This window comes from Delphinus delphis, chromosome 5 (assembly GCF_949987515.2).
Source record: "Delphinus delphis chromosome 5, mDelDel1.2, whole genome shotgun sequence".
NCBI classification, from domain to species: domain Eukaryota; kingdom Metazoa; phylum Chordata; class Mammalia; order Artiodactyla; family Delphinidae; genus Delphinus; species Delphinus delphis.
In genome coordinates, this window is record NC_082687.1 from 113,275,210 (window position 1) to 113,290,766 (window position 15,557).

General features: G+C 38.5%; 2 pseudogenes; one reads left to right on the plus strand and one right to left on the minus strand.

Annotated features, from left to right (window-relative positions):
• Positions 1–5,165: 5,165 nt before the first annotated feature.
• On the plus strand, positions 5,166–6,163 carry LOC132426319 (nucleolar protein 10 pseudogene; annotated as a pseudogene).
• Positions 6,164–6,583: 420 nt separating this feature from the next.
• LOC132425572 (small ribosomal subunit protein uS2B-like) lies at positions 6,584–7,466 on the minus strand (annotated as a pseudogene).
• Positions 7,467–15,557: the final 8,091 nt, after the last annotated feature.

Genomic DNA, 15,557 nt, shown 5'->3' on the forward strand with positions numbered 1-15,557 from the left:
CAGTGAACTCTTGGTTATTTAGCATTGTATTGTTTAGCCTCCATGTCTTTGTGTTTTTTATGTTTTTTTCCCCTGTAATTTATTTCTAATCTCATAGAGTTGTGCTCAGAAAAGATGCTTGATGTCATTTCAATTTTCTTAAATTTACCAAGGCTTGATTTGTGACCCAAGATGTGATCTATCCTGTAGAATATTCTGTGTGCATTTGAGAAGAAAGGGTAATCTGCTGTTTTTGGATGGAATGTCTTATAAATATCAATTAAATCTATGTGGTTTATTGTGTCATTTAAAGCTTGTGTTTCCTTACTAATTTTCTGTGTGGATGATCAGTCCATTGGTGTAAGTGAGATGTTAAAGTTCCCCCTATTATTGTGTTATCATCGATTTCCTCTTTTATAGCTGTTAACATTTGCATTATGTATTGAGGTGGTCCTATGTTGGGTGTGTATATATTTATAATTGTTATATCTTCTTCTTGGATTGATCCCTTGATCATTATGTAGTGTCCTTCCTTGTCTCTTCTAACATTCTTTATTTTAAAGCCTATTTTATCTGATATGAGTATTGCTGCTCCAGCTTTCTTTTGATTTCCTTTTGCATGGAATATCTTTTTCCATCCCCTCACTTTCAGTCTGTATGTGTCCCTAGGTCTGAAGTGGGTCTCTTGTAGACAGCATATATATGGGTCTTGTTTTTGTATCCATTCAGCGGGTCTATGTCTTTTGATTGGAGCATTTAATCCATTTACATTTAAGGTAATTATTGGTATGTATGTTCCTATTACCATTTTCTTAATTGTTTTGGTATTGTTTTTGTAGGTCATTTTCTTCTCTTGTGTTTCCCACTTAGAGAAGTTCCTTTAGCATTTGTTGTAGAGCTGGTTTGGTGGTGCTGAATTCTCTTAGCTTTTGCTGTTTTGTAAGCTTTTGATTTCTCTGTTGAATCTGAAAGGAATCCTTGCTGGCTAGAGTAATGTTGGTTGTAGATTCTTCCCTTTCATCACTTTAAATATATCATGACACTCCCTTCTGGCTTGTAGAGTTTCTGCAGAGAAATCAGCTGTTAACCTTATGGGAGTTCCCTCATATGTTATTTGCCATTTTTCCCTTGTTGGTTTTAATAATTTTTCTTTGTCTTTAGTCTTTGTCAGTTTGATTACTATGTGTCTCAGCATGTTTCTCCTTGGGTTTATCCTGCCTAGGACTCTGCATTTCCTGGACTTGGGTGACTATTTTCTTTCCCATGTTAGGGAAGTTTTCAACTATAATCTCTTCAAATATTTTATTGGGTCCTTTATCTCTCTCTTCTTCTTCTGGGACCCCTATAATGTGAATGTTGGTGCATTTAATGTTGTCCCAGAAGTCTCTTAGGCTGTTTTCATTTCTTTTTTCTTATTCTGTTCTGCAGCAGTGAATTCCACCATTCTGTCTTCCAGGTCACTTATCTGTTCTTCTGCCTCAGTTATTCTGCTATTGATTCCTTCTAGTGTATTTTTCATTTCAGGTATTGTATTTTTCATCCTGTTTGTTTGTTCTTTAATTCTTCTACATGTTTGTGCTTTAACTCTTGTAGGTCTTTGTTAAACATTTCTTGCATCTTCTCACTCTTTTCCTCCATTCTTTATCTGAGGTCCTGGATCATCTTCACTCTCATTATTCTGAATCCTTTTTCTGGAAGGTTGCCTATCTCCATTTCATTTAGTTGTTTTTCTGCATTTTATCTTGTTCTGTCATCTGATACATAGACCTCTGGCTTTTCATTTTGTCTATCTTTCTGTGAATGTGGTTTTCATTCCACAGGCTGCAGGATTGTACTTCTTCTTGCTTCTGCTGTCTGCCCTCCTGTAGTTTTAATGAAAATTCAATTTAAATTGTGGTGGTTGAAGGAAACCAATTAAGCTGCCTCCCTTTACCAGTGACAGTAATTGAATCTTTATTTGTGTAATCGGGCCCAGCAATGTCTTAATTAACAAAGGGTTGATCTGAGTCCGAGATGACATCTTACCCTTTGGCTGTTGAATTCTGTCTTCTTCTTCGTCAAAAGAAAAATAATCAAACATGTTAGAATGATTAAATAGGAACTCTGCCTTTCAATCTAACCTTTAGGCTCCTGGAGTTAGGAAACATGGACATTTCCTCTTGTAAATTATGTTCTAGACTGATTAATTGATTATTAAATGGGTGAACTGATCTTGAGTGGAAAAGGGATGAGAGATTAAGTAATACTATTTAGTAAATATTAAAAGGAATTGGTCCAGAAAGTAGTTAGATACCATGCATTCCTACTATGAGTTAACTCAAATTATAAAGCCATCTCCCATTTTCCCAAGGAGAAGGTCCAAAATGAAGTTTGTGGCTTTTTTACTAACTATACCATGTTAATATTTAATTATAAATACATAATTGTAAATTAACTTTTAATATTTAATTTCTTAAACAAGTTATAAAATATTCAAATTTACTCATATAATTACCTTATTTATATAAAAATATGCTTTTCCACATTTCTTGAAAATATTTTATTCAAGCTTTTCATATATATCTTACAAAGTAGTATCATCACCCTCAGAGTTTCTTGTTGAATCCTCTTTGTTGAGAGAACATAATTTTGCCAGATTTTTTGAGATAGAACATGTGTTGGATCAGTATGTGTTATTCTCACTGGAAAATTTACCCTGAGAGTATACAATCAGAAAACATTAATACATCATTTTATATTGTCCTATGTACATGCATTTATGATCTCCAAAACATAACCACACTTTCTGCTTTGCTTTTTAAGTAAATTTTAGAAGCCTTGTTTACAATCAAACACTTAAAATTGTGAAGTCATCCCAGTGAGAGTAATGAAGAAATATGTATTAAAGTTTCTCTTGTTTTTTTCACCAATTTATTCAGTTAATCATTTAATACTAATATTGACATATGTGGCTTCAGACTGATGTGTCTTCTTTCCCAAACTGTATTTGATTAATCAAAATTTAGTAAATTGAGAGAAGGTCTGCCATAACTAGACTTTGTAAGACCTTGGATATAAGATAACTATATCCTCTTATCTGAGGATTAAAATTTTAGGAGGAAAAAGCTTTGGCTTATAATTGAGTATGCCCAGCAATAGTAATAAGTTTCAGTTCATAGAAATTTTATCATTGTTTTAAAGCAAATTCATACTATCATTATTTCTGAATTCTACATTCAATTTTATTTTGTATTTGTATCTGAAACTGATTATGATTAGTAAAAATTATAACAGGCGACTTAGGAAATTCTCTAAAGGTGTTCATATATTATATAAAAAGTGATATACACACTACCCACTCTCTTGTATTAGACCGAGTGTCCTGTGGAATATACTTCTCCTTTTGTGTAAGGTCTTTTTGCTGAGAGAAGTAAATTATTAGCAATGATATGTGGAAGCAATTTAATTCAACCTTAACCTTAGGGCTTTTCCCTTTAAATGTAGTAATGTCTAAATTTGACCCTATGTTAAAAAATTACGTTTACCTGTATATTATCAACTTTTACTACTGGCAGGAAACAAACCCAAAATTTGTTTTCCACAAGACACATTTTTTATTGATGTGGATGTAACTTGAAATCTGTTCTTTGCTGGGCTCCACTGAGCTCATCCCAGCTGCGTGAGTCCTCTCACACCTGTATCCATTCTAAAGGAGGAGCCACCATCTGAGACATGATGTTCTCATGGCAGAGGACAACTGCTTAGATAGGACAGAGCCAACCCAGGCAAAGCATTTAAAGCTTCTATTTGGACAGGTGTATGTCACACCTACTCACACTCCATTGACTAAAGCAAATCTCATGGCTAAGCCAATGTCAATGGAACAAGAGGGTGTATTCCCTACCAATGGGGAAGCATGGCATGGGTGGGGAGGAGACAAATAATTGTGAGCAAATAATAAATCTACTCTAGCTTGTTAACTGATAACTAAATCATTTTGCTGAGTGTCTTTTAATTTGTAAAATTTGCTTAAGCATCATTAGAATTAAAGCTAATGTAATTGAGTCTGAAGGACATACACTGCTTTTGAGTACCTACAATGGCCATGAAATTGGATGAAGATCAATCACATGAAAATCGTATAAAAGTTGAGAGAAGACACTGAATATATTTTCTAATGTACTTATAGTTTCTCATGATGCCATTAATAATAATTTCCTTTATGCTTTTTAAATTCTCAGGTAATTTTCATGTCTAAGTTTTATTTGGAAGTTTTTCTACCCTGTCAGTGCAGTATCCAAGTCTGGTTCTCTTCCAGCTCTCCTAGAGCTTCTAGGAGGTATTTAATTTCCTTTAGTATTTCTGCTAAAGTAGTTAGACTAAACTCTTTTCTATATATATCCTACAGAACGGATATGTAGCTTCAAGAAGTTAATGTATAAGAAGGTACATAGCATATGGAATGCATTCTAAAAGTCACATCCTTTTTTAGTCCTATGATTTCATTATGAAAATGTTGATATATTTGCTACTTTTAAGAAATACTTTATCGTTAACTTTTGCCATGATGTCCTCAAATTCTTATGAACAGCTTATCCTGATTTTTCTCATTGTCACTGAAAGCCTGGGAGTGATAATGAACATAAGAAGAAAAACAATTTTCCCACCACTCTCTGATGATGTCTCTAAGCCAATCATATGTCCTAGATTATCAGAGGCAATTCCCATTTAAAATATGCTGCTTCAGGGCTTCCCTGGTTGAGAGTCCGCCTGCCGATGCAGGGGACACGGGTTCGTGCCCTGGTCTGGGAAGATCCCACATGCCGTGGAGCGTCTGGGCCTGTGCACCATGGCCGCTGAGCCTGCGCGTCCGGAGCCTGTTCTCCACAATGGTAGAGGTCACAACAGTGAGAGGCCCGCGTACCGCAAAAAAAAAAAAAAAAAAAATGCTGCTTCACTTCCCCATAAGTATAATTTTATATATGACATCTATTTTTCATGTTTTGGTTCACAAAAATATGCTACCCTTGGAGCTTCCGGGTTGGTGAGCATGGAGATTCAGGGAAAGGGGTGCCCTAGGAGATGGCATGAAAGCTCCATGCCCTTTCCCATTACCTCAACCTATGCCTCTCTTCCATCTGGCTGTTCCAGAGTTATATCCCTTTATAATAAGCCAGTAATCTAGTTTTGGGTTCTGTTCCCAGGTTATGTGTTCCTTCTTAGACAAATTGACAGAAGAATTAGGAGAGGATACAGAAAGAACAGTTTATGATGATTAAAAATTTGCCACCAAGAAAGCCCCTGAAAATATAGGGCTCACACATATGATTGAACCATTGTTTCTCTGGGCATATATTCCTGGATTTTTCATGGCTATAAGACTCTGTCTATCATAAGACTCATGAAATGCATAAATCCATTTGCTTATGAAGCATATGGGAATAAAAGATCCAACAGAAGATAGAAGAAACTCGTGCATAGAGTCCAATTAAAGAATTTGCCAAAAGTTAACAAAGGGCTAGCACTTAACTGAGGAAGAGGAAGAGGAGCAAAAATCTACATAGAAGAAGAAAGTTAAGAGCCTTCCTAATATTCTTTCTTACCAGCGATGGTTTTAAAGTTACATTTGAGAAGGCTGACTTTCAAGGGGACCAAGAGAGTGAAGAATTTAGGCTTTTGAATTCACCTGTTTCAAAAATTAGTGAAAAAAGCAAGAAGCAACTAAGATTCTTAGATTCTTCATGAAAAAGGGGAAGAGAAAGAACTGGAAGGAAAACCAAGTAATGCAGAAAATTTTGAGTTCAGATGGTAAAAAAGATGGGGTTGAAGAGGTCAGGAAGTAGCACAGACTTCTCCACCAGGCGGAAGCAGTAGGAGAGACACAAGGAGAACCGGCAGATGGTCCTCAAGCCCCAGTTATATGTGATCAAAGCAGGAGAAGAACTCGGAAGCTTCAGAGACTGCCACCAACCAGAAGCAGATGAATAAAACCCTTGAAGATCGTTTGAAACTTGAATCAGAAAATGGGACATTGAGTGTATCAGACACTACAATTGGCAGTAAACAATTGACATTCACATTAAAGAGGTCTGAATAGCAGAAGCAACAGGAGACTGAGAAGCTGCACTGACAGGAAAGGAAAACACTTCCTGGTTCAGCAGGTCACCTGAAGTTAAGACACAGAAGAGGATGGCTGTTTCTTTGAATTTGGAAATGATCCTACTTGTGATTTGAAAGGAGGACCTCTCCCCCAAATTGATCATCATTAGAGTACATTAAACACAGAGAGGGGAATGTACATTTTTAATGTTTTGTATAAATTCCAGATGCAACTAAAAAGTTAAAGATTTGACAACTTGTCCCTATGCCTTATGGGTCACACTTTGAAACTGTACCCCTTCCCCCACCAAAGTGGTCAGTGTGTCGCCCCCAGGGTGCTTTTGGTAAGTTGCTGCTCCCCATAAACATGGTCATTTTCCCATGGTTTTAATCAAGTAGGCCAGGTTGTTATTTTTTAACAATGTAATATGCGTGCCATGAAATGGAAGGTTATCCTGTGCTAAACATGAAGCTTGATCATGCTCTGGGAACTTCTTTTCTTGCAATACCTGCTTCCATTCACTATCTAGTCAGTGGCCCAAGCAGTGGGAGCTACAGACCACTCTTCCAGCGGCAGACTGAGCTCTCCATTCTTCAGCAGGGAACTGCCAGATAGCACAGAGAGCACCTGCCAACCTTCAGACCAGCCTGGGACCTGGGATTGAGTAGCAGTAAATTTGGGAGCTGGAGCAGTTCATTCATCCTGAAATTCCTCCTTGGTTACAGCTTTTTAAGCAGCCTGATCTTCCTTTTCAGTCTGTTTCAGACCTCTGAAGGAGTAGAGATTAGGTGTGACCTCCCATGGGTGTTCACAGGAGAAGGTGCCACGTATGTGCAGAGCTTCCTTGGCCAGCATCTACCACATCAGACTCACTAAGTGAGCCCCTTTGTTGTTATAGGGGATGGTCTCTGTCCTTCCTGCTAGAGCCTTCACATAGTGCAGAGGCCAGTCTGTGTTATACTGAGCGACTGTAGGCGGGTTAACGTAAGATGCCTCTGTGAGAGGCTGGTGGTCAACCCTCGGATCAGTAACCACCAGAAATCATGACCCCCAGAAGGCTGCCTGGATTTGGTTGGTGAATATTCCAGGAGTTAAGCGGCCAGCAGTAGGAGTGGCTCCAGTGACAGCAGCAAACTTCAGCACAGCTCTATCACCAGTAATCTTGGAGGATATGATACCGATATCAGCTGAGTTTTCAATGGCACAAGCTGCCAGCAAAGACTTCTAAGCTTTTCCCAGTTTCTCTTCATATTTATGATGTAGATGCCACTGCTTTTTTTTTTTTTTTTTTGTAGATGTACTGTTCCATTTGGAAGTCAAGGTTTTTGCCACCTAAGTGGGTTCCTGCTGCAAGGAATTTGTGGACATCCTCCTCCCTCATTAGCAGAATATCAAGGGCTCTGGACATGGTGAAAATTTCCATTTACCTTATGATAGGAACCCAGAACAATGCTGTATGGACCCCTCTATGGGTAGTGCAGAAAGGTGAGTTGTATTTTGATTTGTATTTTTATTATTATCAACTTGCACATTTTTTTCATGTGTATTGTCGGTTTATATTTCTTCATTTGTGAATTATCACGATGTTCTCCCATTTTTCTTTGGAGACTTTGTCTTTTGCTAAGTTGGAAGCATCCCTTATATATAGTACCTAATTTCAACACTCATCCTCAAACGTGTTGCTAAAATACTTTCTCAGTTTGGGGCTTTCTTTTTAAAATTCTTTACAGGTATTTAACAAACAACTTTTATTTGTATTTTTAATAGTTTTTGACCAAAAATGAGGTACTGAAAATAGATTTTCAGGAAAACTAATTTAGCAGTGGTAGGCAGGGTTGATTAGATAGGGAAGGCTCAATTAAGATATCAGTTCATAATCAAAAAGTGAGACAAGTTTCTGCAGTCAGAAGCCGGAGATGGAAACAAAACATAATGAATAAGTATCAGATGCCTTTTAAGGGAGGAATGATAGGAATTGGTTCAATGTAGCATCTAAAGAGATATGAGTTACAGATGATTCCAAAATTTAAGACTAAGAAAAATATATCAGTGCTAGAAACATAAATGTTAGCATGCTGCCCCATTGTTTTTCTCAAAGTTTGTTTTCTTTGATTTTAAGTAAACTGAGTTTAAGGTGACAACAATCTACAAATATGAACACTGAAGAGTTGTTAGGAATTTTTTTCTACCACATCTTTGATAAGCATTCCAAAATAATGAAACTCAAATTCATGTTTGGTTTTATTTCATTTATAACCATTATTTGTGTTGTTAGCTAGTGGCCACCAGGTACAGAGGATTTTCTCAGTCTTCCCTCTAACTTACTGCTATGGTTGTGTTACTCCTCCTGTCCCATACTGGTCCCATATTGGTCCCAAGTCACAGGTGTGTGATCTGCTGTGACATGAGACTCCAGTCTCTACTCTGCTTCCATCCCTTCCCCTGTGTTCCGGAATACCACCCACTACATATCTAAGCCCAAGCTTACTACATATGTGGAATCATGGGCAATGGCAAGTGGCATGGCTGATCAGAAGCCTGGAAAGAGAAAGATTAAAAGATCAGGTTCAAGGAGGTCTGAGGTAGAGGCATGTGGATGGACACAGGAGAATGGGCACATGTGGAGAACAAAAAGTAGCACTGATACATTGCTGTCTCTTGGTACAGGACTGTGACATCTTGCCTATAAAAGGTTGTCATAAGAATCCCATAGAGAGGAGTCTCTGCTACTTTCTCTGTCCATCTGACAATCTCTTATCCACAATCCAAAATCCAAAGATTTCTGACATCCAACCGTTATTTTTTTGCAAATTCATTTGGCAGCAGAAATTTACTTGAACTGACATGACAACAGTATAGTTTTAATTATTATTAATAAAGCCAATAAATTGAAGAGCCCAGATGTCACGTGACTTTCCAATACAGTAAGGATAACAGTGGTGAGAAGAGCACCCACATTACTAAGAACGCAGGTGGTGGCTCTTTTCTGTGGGCTGGGGCAGGAGAACGTGCTATAAGACTAAGCTCACTGGTAACAGTAGAAATGAATAAAGTCCCCAAACAATAAAGGCCAGTGGTGTTGCTTAACCATCAAAAGCCTGGTGGGTGCAACTGATCATAATGACCCTCATGTCATCTATCACTGTCGCACCCAGTGCCTCTTCCTCAGCTCACATCTATGGCTGCAACGAAGATCCTTTACAAACAGCTTATGAAGGGGTTTGGGTTCATGAATGGGTAAGCTGGGGTTGTGGGCTCAAGACAGAAATAGGTGGCAACAGCACTATAGCCTCCTTCAGGGTAAGACAGAGACGATACGAAGTCATCTCAATGAGAAGAGGTCCAGACAGTACCCTGCTCATCCATTTTGTGTGGACAGAGAAGTGGCGCAAGCTTAGAATATGTATGGAATAATGCATGGTGGGAAATGGCTCGGCTGATCAGGGGACTGGAAAGAGAAGTGTTGAAAGACCAGTTCCAAAGAGTTCTGGGTAGAGACATGGGATTGGGCATCTGAGAATGGTCACTCATTGTGGAGATGTTCATATCACATGTTAATGCCCACCAGAGATCTCCACCATGAAAGCAGAACTAAACATCCTGGTAAATAAAACTGAATTGTCCAGTTTACACAAGCCAGCCTCTGGCATCAGCCACCCTGGTGCTGACACAGTGGACACAGAAAAGGAGTTTCCATGATGACAGAGTTGGAGGCTATGCAACCATATGGGCTCCTACTTGCCAAAGCCACAAAATGTCCAATGTGCCAGCAATAGAGACCATTGCTGATCTGTTCACATGTCACCAAGTGGTCACGGGAGGCCAGCTGAATACATTGGACTCCTTCTGTCTTGTAAGGTATAGTGATTCATTTTGATAAGAACAGACACATATTACAGTTATGGAATCGTTTTTCCTACCCATGATACCTAGGGTCTAGCACCATTGTCCTAGACCCTAGCACCATTGTCCTAGGGTCTATAAAACATGATTCATCACTACAAGACTCCATGTAATATTATGTCAGATCAAAGGAACCATTCTATAGAAAAGGGGGTTTGTAGATGGCCCATGACATGATTCACCAGACATATCACACACAGTGCCATCCAGAAGCTTCTGGCCAGATACAGAAATGGAATAGCCTGCTGAAGGCTAAGCTGAAGGTCAGAGAAGATACTTTACAATGACTCCATTCCTTCAGAACTTAGTGTCCACTTTAATTCAAAGGCCTTTATATGATGGTGTGTCTCCAGTAAGTAGAATGTATAAGTCCAGAAACCAAAATGCAGAAGTAGGATTAACCCCACTTATCATCACTCTCAGTGACTCACCTGGCAAATTTGTGCTTCCCATCCCTGCCACTCTGGGCGCTCTTCCATCAAAAAAAAACATTTCCACTAGGACACAGCAAGAGCCCTTACTGAACTATCAGCTAAGGGTTGCCTCCTAGACACGTCATGTTCCTCTTGCAAATGACCAGAATGTGAGTGGAGTTAGCACACTGGTAGGAGTAATTGACCGTTTTTCACCAGTAGAAGTGATACAAAGGGGGCAGGGAACAATATATCTGATATTCAGATGATCATTGGGGCACCTCTTGGTGTCCCCTTCCCAAGTTTTGGTGGTTAGTGGAAAAGTTTAGTAATATTTTTCTGAGAAAAGCGTGGTGACCTGGGGCTCAGAAACCTCAAGGATGGTGGTCTGGGTCACGCCAAGGAATGATAAATGTCCTTCCCTGAACCTCTGTCTCAAAGTCTGATTCCTGTAGAACCTAGCCTGAGACTGCATGTTTATTTAAGAGCGACACCTCAGACATGGCTGGAAATGTCATGTACTATATGGTATAAATACTGTATTCCTTTTTTAAAATATGAAAAGCTTTTAATTCTAAAGTGTTGTCAGCCCCAAAGTTTTCAGATAAAGGATTTCAAACCTGCATTTACCAAATAAAATAGAATAGGGAAAAGAGGCTATAAGGATTAGATTATGGTTCTTTTGTGCATCTTTTATGTTTGCTTATGACCAACACTTCCACACTTTGTCTTCTTTCTTCTTTGCAAAAATCAGTCTTCCTCTACCACTGCCTGACTCAGGAATCTTCCATAAGCCTGGCTTTCCAAGAAGGTTCACTTTTCCTTCTCATGTAATCTCCAAACAATGACATCTAGAAGACCTAATGTTCATCTTTAAATTTTTATTAGATTATATCTTTCCTAGTACAAATATTTAAGTATTTTCCAAGGAATACCCTCCTCAAATTTTCTAAATTAAAAATAAGCAAGTTATCTGCTACTAACAGCCCGGGATTATATAAAGTTTTCTCTTTGACACGTTACAAAAGTTGCTTGTCAAGGATGAAGAGTAATGATTAGAATGAACACTTACAACTAATGACTAGGATTATACATTCTACCTATATTTCTCAAAAAGATTGCTTCCTTGTGAACACTGCAGTGTTTGAAGTGTTATCTGGCATTATAGCTCCATCAAGTGGTAAAATTGACATGAAACTGTAGGATTATATGCTTAGTCTCCAAATGCATTCAGTTTAATTTCCATACTCGAATTCCTATCAAGGCTTTATTTATAATTAAATATCACCCCATTTCAAAACACAACCTGAGCTATTCTTAATTTGGAAATTCTGATGATTTATTTATGGACAAAGATGGAGTATTTAGTTTTTTGGCGGGGGGTAAGGAAACTGAAGAAATCACATTTTCCTACTATTTATTTTGATTCTTTACTATCTGTAAATTACACTTTGCTACTGGAAATGGCTATTGTCAGGCCTCAGGTCCTCGCTGACTTTTGGCCAGAGGCAATTCCTTACCACGTGGGCCTCTCCATATGGCTGCGCACAGTGTGCCATCTTGTTTCTCTCTCAGGGCAGAAGATCCAGGAGAGGAGGAGAAACAGTGAGAGAGCAAGAGCAAAACGCAAGTCACAGTCTTTTTGTGACCTAATCTCAGCAGAGACATCCCACCACTTTCACTGTTTTTTCTATTCATTAGAAATGGGTCCAGTGTGCACTCAAGGGGAGGGAATTACACTGCAACGTGAATACCAGCTGGCAGGTGTCACTGGGGGCCGTCTTAGAGGCTGCCTATCAAAGTGCTTTCCTGAAATAAATGCAAACCTGAAAAGCTCATGCTTTTTAAAAATTCAAATGTATTATCATTCATTCATAGACACTAATAATTTTATTATTAATAATAGGGTTTACTATGCTCCAGGTACTATTCTAAATGTTAACCACATATTTACTGATTGTCAACTCTCTAATCCTTCTAACAACCATATAAGGTAAGTATTATTATTATTCCCACATACAGTTGGGGAAATGAAGGCACAGAAAAATTAAGAAATTTGTCAGAGTTTGAAACTAGGCCATCTGGCTCCAAGGAGAATATAGTGTTTAATGTGCTTTCTACGTGCTGTACAACAGAAATCGTAAATTGAAGATGAGGAACACCATTGAAAATAAAAGTAAAAACAGAATTTCAGCAATGATTCTCAGCTTCCTATTATTCCAACTGATAATTTAAAAATATAAATACAGTGACCCCACTTCTGCCTCACCTTCAGTAGCCCTAGTTTAGGCTAATATCCTGGTATAATTGTTAATGATTCTTTCACCCTCAAAAGCCCACATTTAGATACTAAATTATATATATTTTTATATATATATATATATATGCTTTAAAAGTGTCCCAACACTTCTGAAGACTACCACACATTTCATCAACGGAGAAACTTCAGTCGCCCCCTCATACCTCCAGGTGATTCTGATGTGGCCCTAAGGGTCAATAGTCACATTTTAGATAGTGAAAGCTGTAAGAAAAGTAATGGTACAATAATATCACAGAGAGTTTGCCTTGATTAGGGAGCAGCACAAATCATTTAGCTATCTCCCACACAAATCTAGAGGCAGAAACTCAAATATATTGAAAAACTTAATTATAAAAATATCCTGTTGTTTTTAGAAGTTGTCTATGACTTTGTCTTTTAGGAATGCAATGTAAAGTGTGAGTCTGGTTAAGTTGATTAATTTTTTCAGTAAAGATATCCCAACTAGACAGATTATAGTCCAAGATTTTTAAGAAATTATTTTAGGTTGCCTATGTATATTAAATTGAGTTGCTAAGCAGGCAAATGCATACATTATTAACAAAACATTTATTTTTCAAGTTAGTAAGGACTAAACAGACTAAAAATTGTTGAAACAGATACTCAAAAGTAAATGTATAGAAAATAACTAAGAACACGCAAATTTTCAGATACTGCCATAGCAGAGAAAGGTTACACTTTGATCTTTAGCCAGAAGAGGGCATTACATGACTACCATTTGGTGGTGTGTTACTATATGTTTTTTTAAAATCTAGAAAGACTAGATCTATGAAAAAAAAAAGAATGATAGCATCCAAAACTATACACTGAAATTATTTAATAAAAATAATTTTCCAGGGACTTCCCTGGTGGCACAGTGGTTAAGAATCCGCCTTCCAGTGCAGGGGATGAGGGTTCAATCCCTGGTCAGGGAACTAGATCCCACATGCATGCCACAACTAAAGAGCACACGTGCCGCAACTAAGGAGCTGGTGAGCTGCAACTAAGGAGCCCGGGAGCCACAACTAAGGAGCCTGCCTGCCACAACTAAGACCTGGTACAACCAAAATAAATAAATGAAATAAATAAATCAGCTCATTTAAAAAATAATAATAATTTTCCAAATGATTCTGCTTAAAGTAGTCAGCTTTCTTTTTACCTGAGAATTTAATAAACTTATTATTTCATTATACCTATGGTCACTATGTTTTATTACAGCCAAGGATTTAAGATGGAGGAAGATCATTCATTGTTAAAACTTACAGGACCCTAAGACCCCCCAATTCGAATTTCTTCATTTTACAAATGATACAGCTGAAGTTCAGAGATGTTATGTGGCATGCCTGAGATCCCCAGGGCTGGCACTGTCATCTGAGACTGAGTCTCCTCTAACCATTCCCCTGAGATCCACCCTTCTATAGTCTCCAGTTCACCATCACATCAAAGCACCACCCCAAAGGCTGACATGGGGGGCTGAATGATTCATGTCAGAACTTCCAGCAGCACTGACAACACCAAAAGAAGAAGGAGCAACTCACTTGTAAATATGGAAGTTAATACAATTTAAATATAAACATTTTCCATTGTGACCATACCTAAGAACTGTTTCTAGTAAAACAAAATTCTCCTCTTTTCAAAATGATATCAAAATGCTTCTCCTTGAAAGGGACACAAGAGAAGATAGCAAGCCCTACATTACTTTTCCTGCTGGCCCAAATAATGTTGGCAATAGTATTGTAGAACCAGATGTCAGCAATCAGATCGTCTCTCTTATTTATAAACATTTTATAATGAAGAATCTAAGGCCCTTGGAGGTTAAATTATTGGCTCAAGGACACAAACCTGGCAAACGCCAGAAGTGATGGCTCACTTAATGTCTGTGGAAGGCAGAATTCTATGATGTCCTTTTCCCCAGTGTTGTTTCCCTGATTAAATTACCTTATGAGGCAAAAGGAATTTTGCAGATGCAATTAATGTTACTAATCAGTTGACCTTAAAATAGAAAGATTATCCCAGCGGGCTTAATTTAATCACATAAGCCCTTTAAGGGAGGATAATTTTCTCCAGCTATGGGCAAGGAGGACCTCAGATGTTTCCAGAGTATGAGAGGAATTGGATGTGAAGAACTAACATTTTCCATCCTTGAGATGGAGGGCCCAGGTGGTGAGGGAAGCCAAGACTGAGAGCAGCCCCAGACGACAATGAAAGGAAGATCTATAACTGTGAGTAACTGAATTCTGCCAAGGATATGAAATAAATTTGGAAGCAGATTCTTCCCAGAGTATCCAGATAAGACCCCAGCCCCAGCACCTTGGTTTCAGCCCTGTGGGATCATAAGCAGGGAACCCAGTTGAGCCCACATGGAATTTTGACTAACTGTAAGATAATAAATGGATGTTCTTTTAGGCTGCTGAATTTGAGTGATTTGGCATATAGCAATAGAAAACTAATACTAGGACTAACTTGAAAGCAGAAAGTATTTGAGATTTTAAGAAAGAGGGACTTCAACCTAAGGATTTTCTTACACCAATGATAAGAGAGCAGAGAAGCTAAATGCAGCACAGTGAGGCAACTCTGATTAGCAGCTACAGAAAGCTACTGCCGCCCCAAGGTCAGAGGACAGTGGGAAGTAAGCTACTGGAGCCCATGGGTTGGATTCACACAGCAGCAGCTGGAACCAGAGAAGCCTGTCCAGGGGGTACTTGAGGCCATTGAAAGAGCTGTGGTAATTGCAGGACCCACAGCCTGAGGCATAGGGAGGGGGTGAGTCTTCCTTCTTCCGCCTTCCAATCTTCCCAGAGTGTCTCCCATTGACTAGACCCTACTGGATACTTGGTGATACAGGAGCCTGAGAAACAGCATGTAAAGGTCAGCATCCTGCCACACA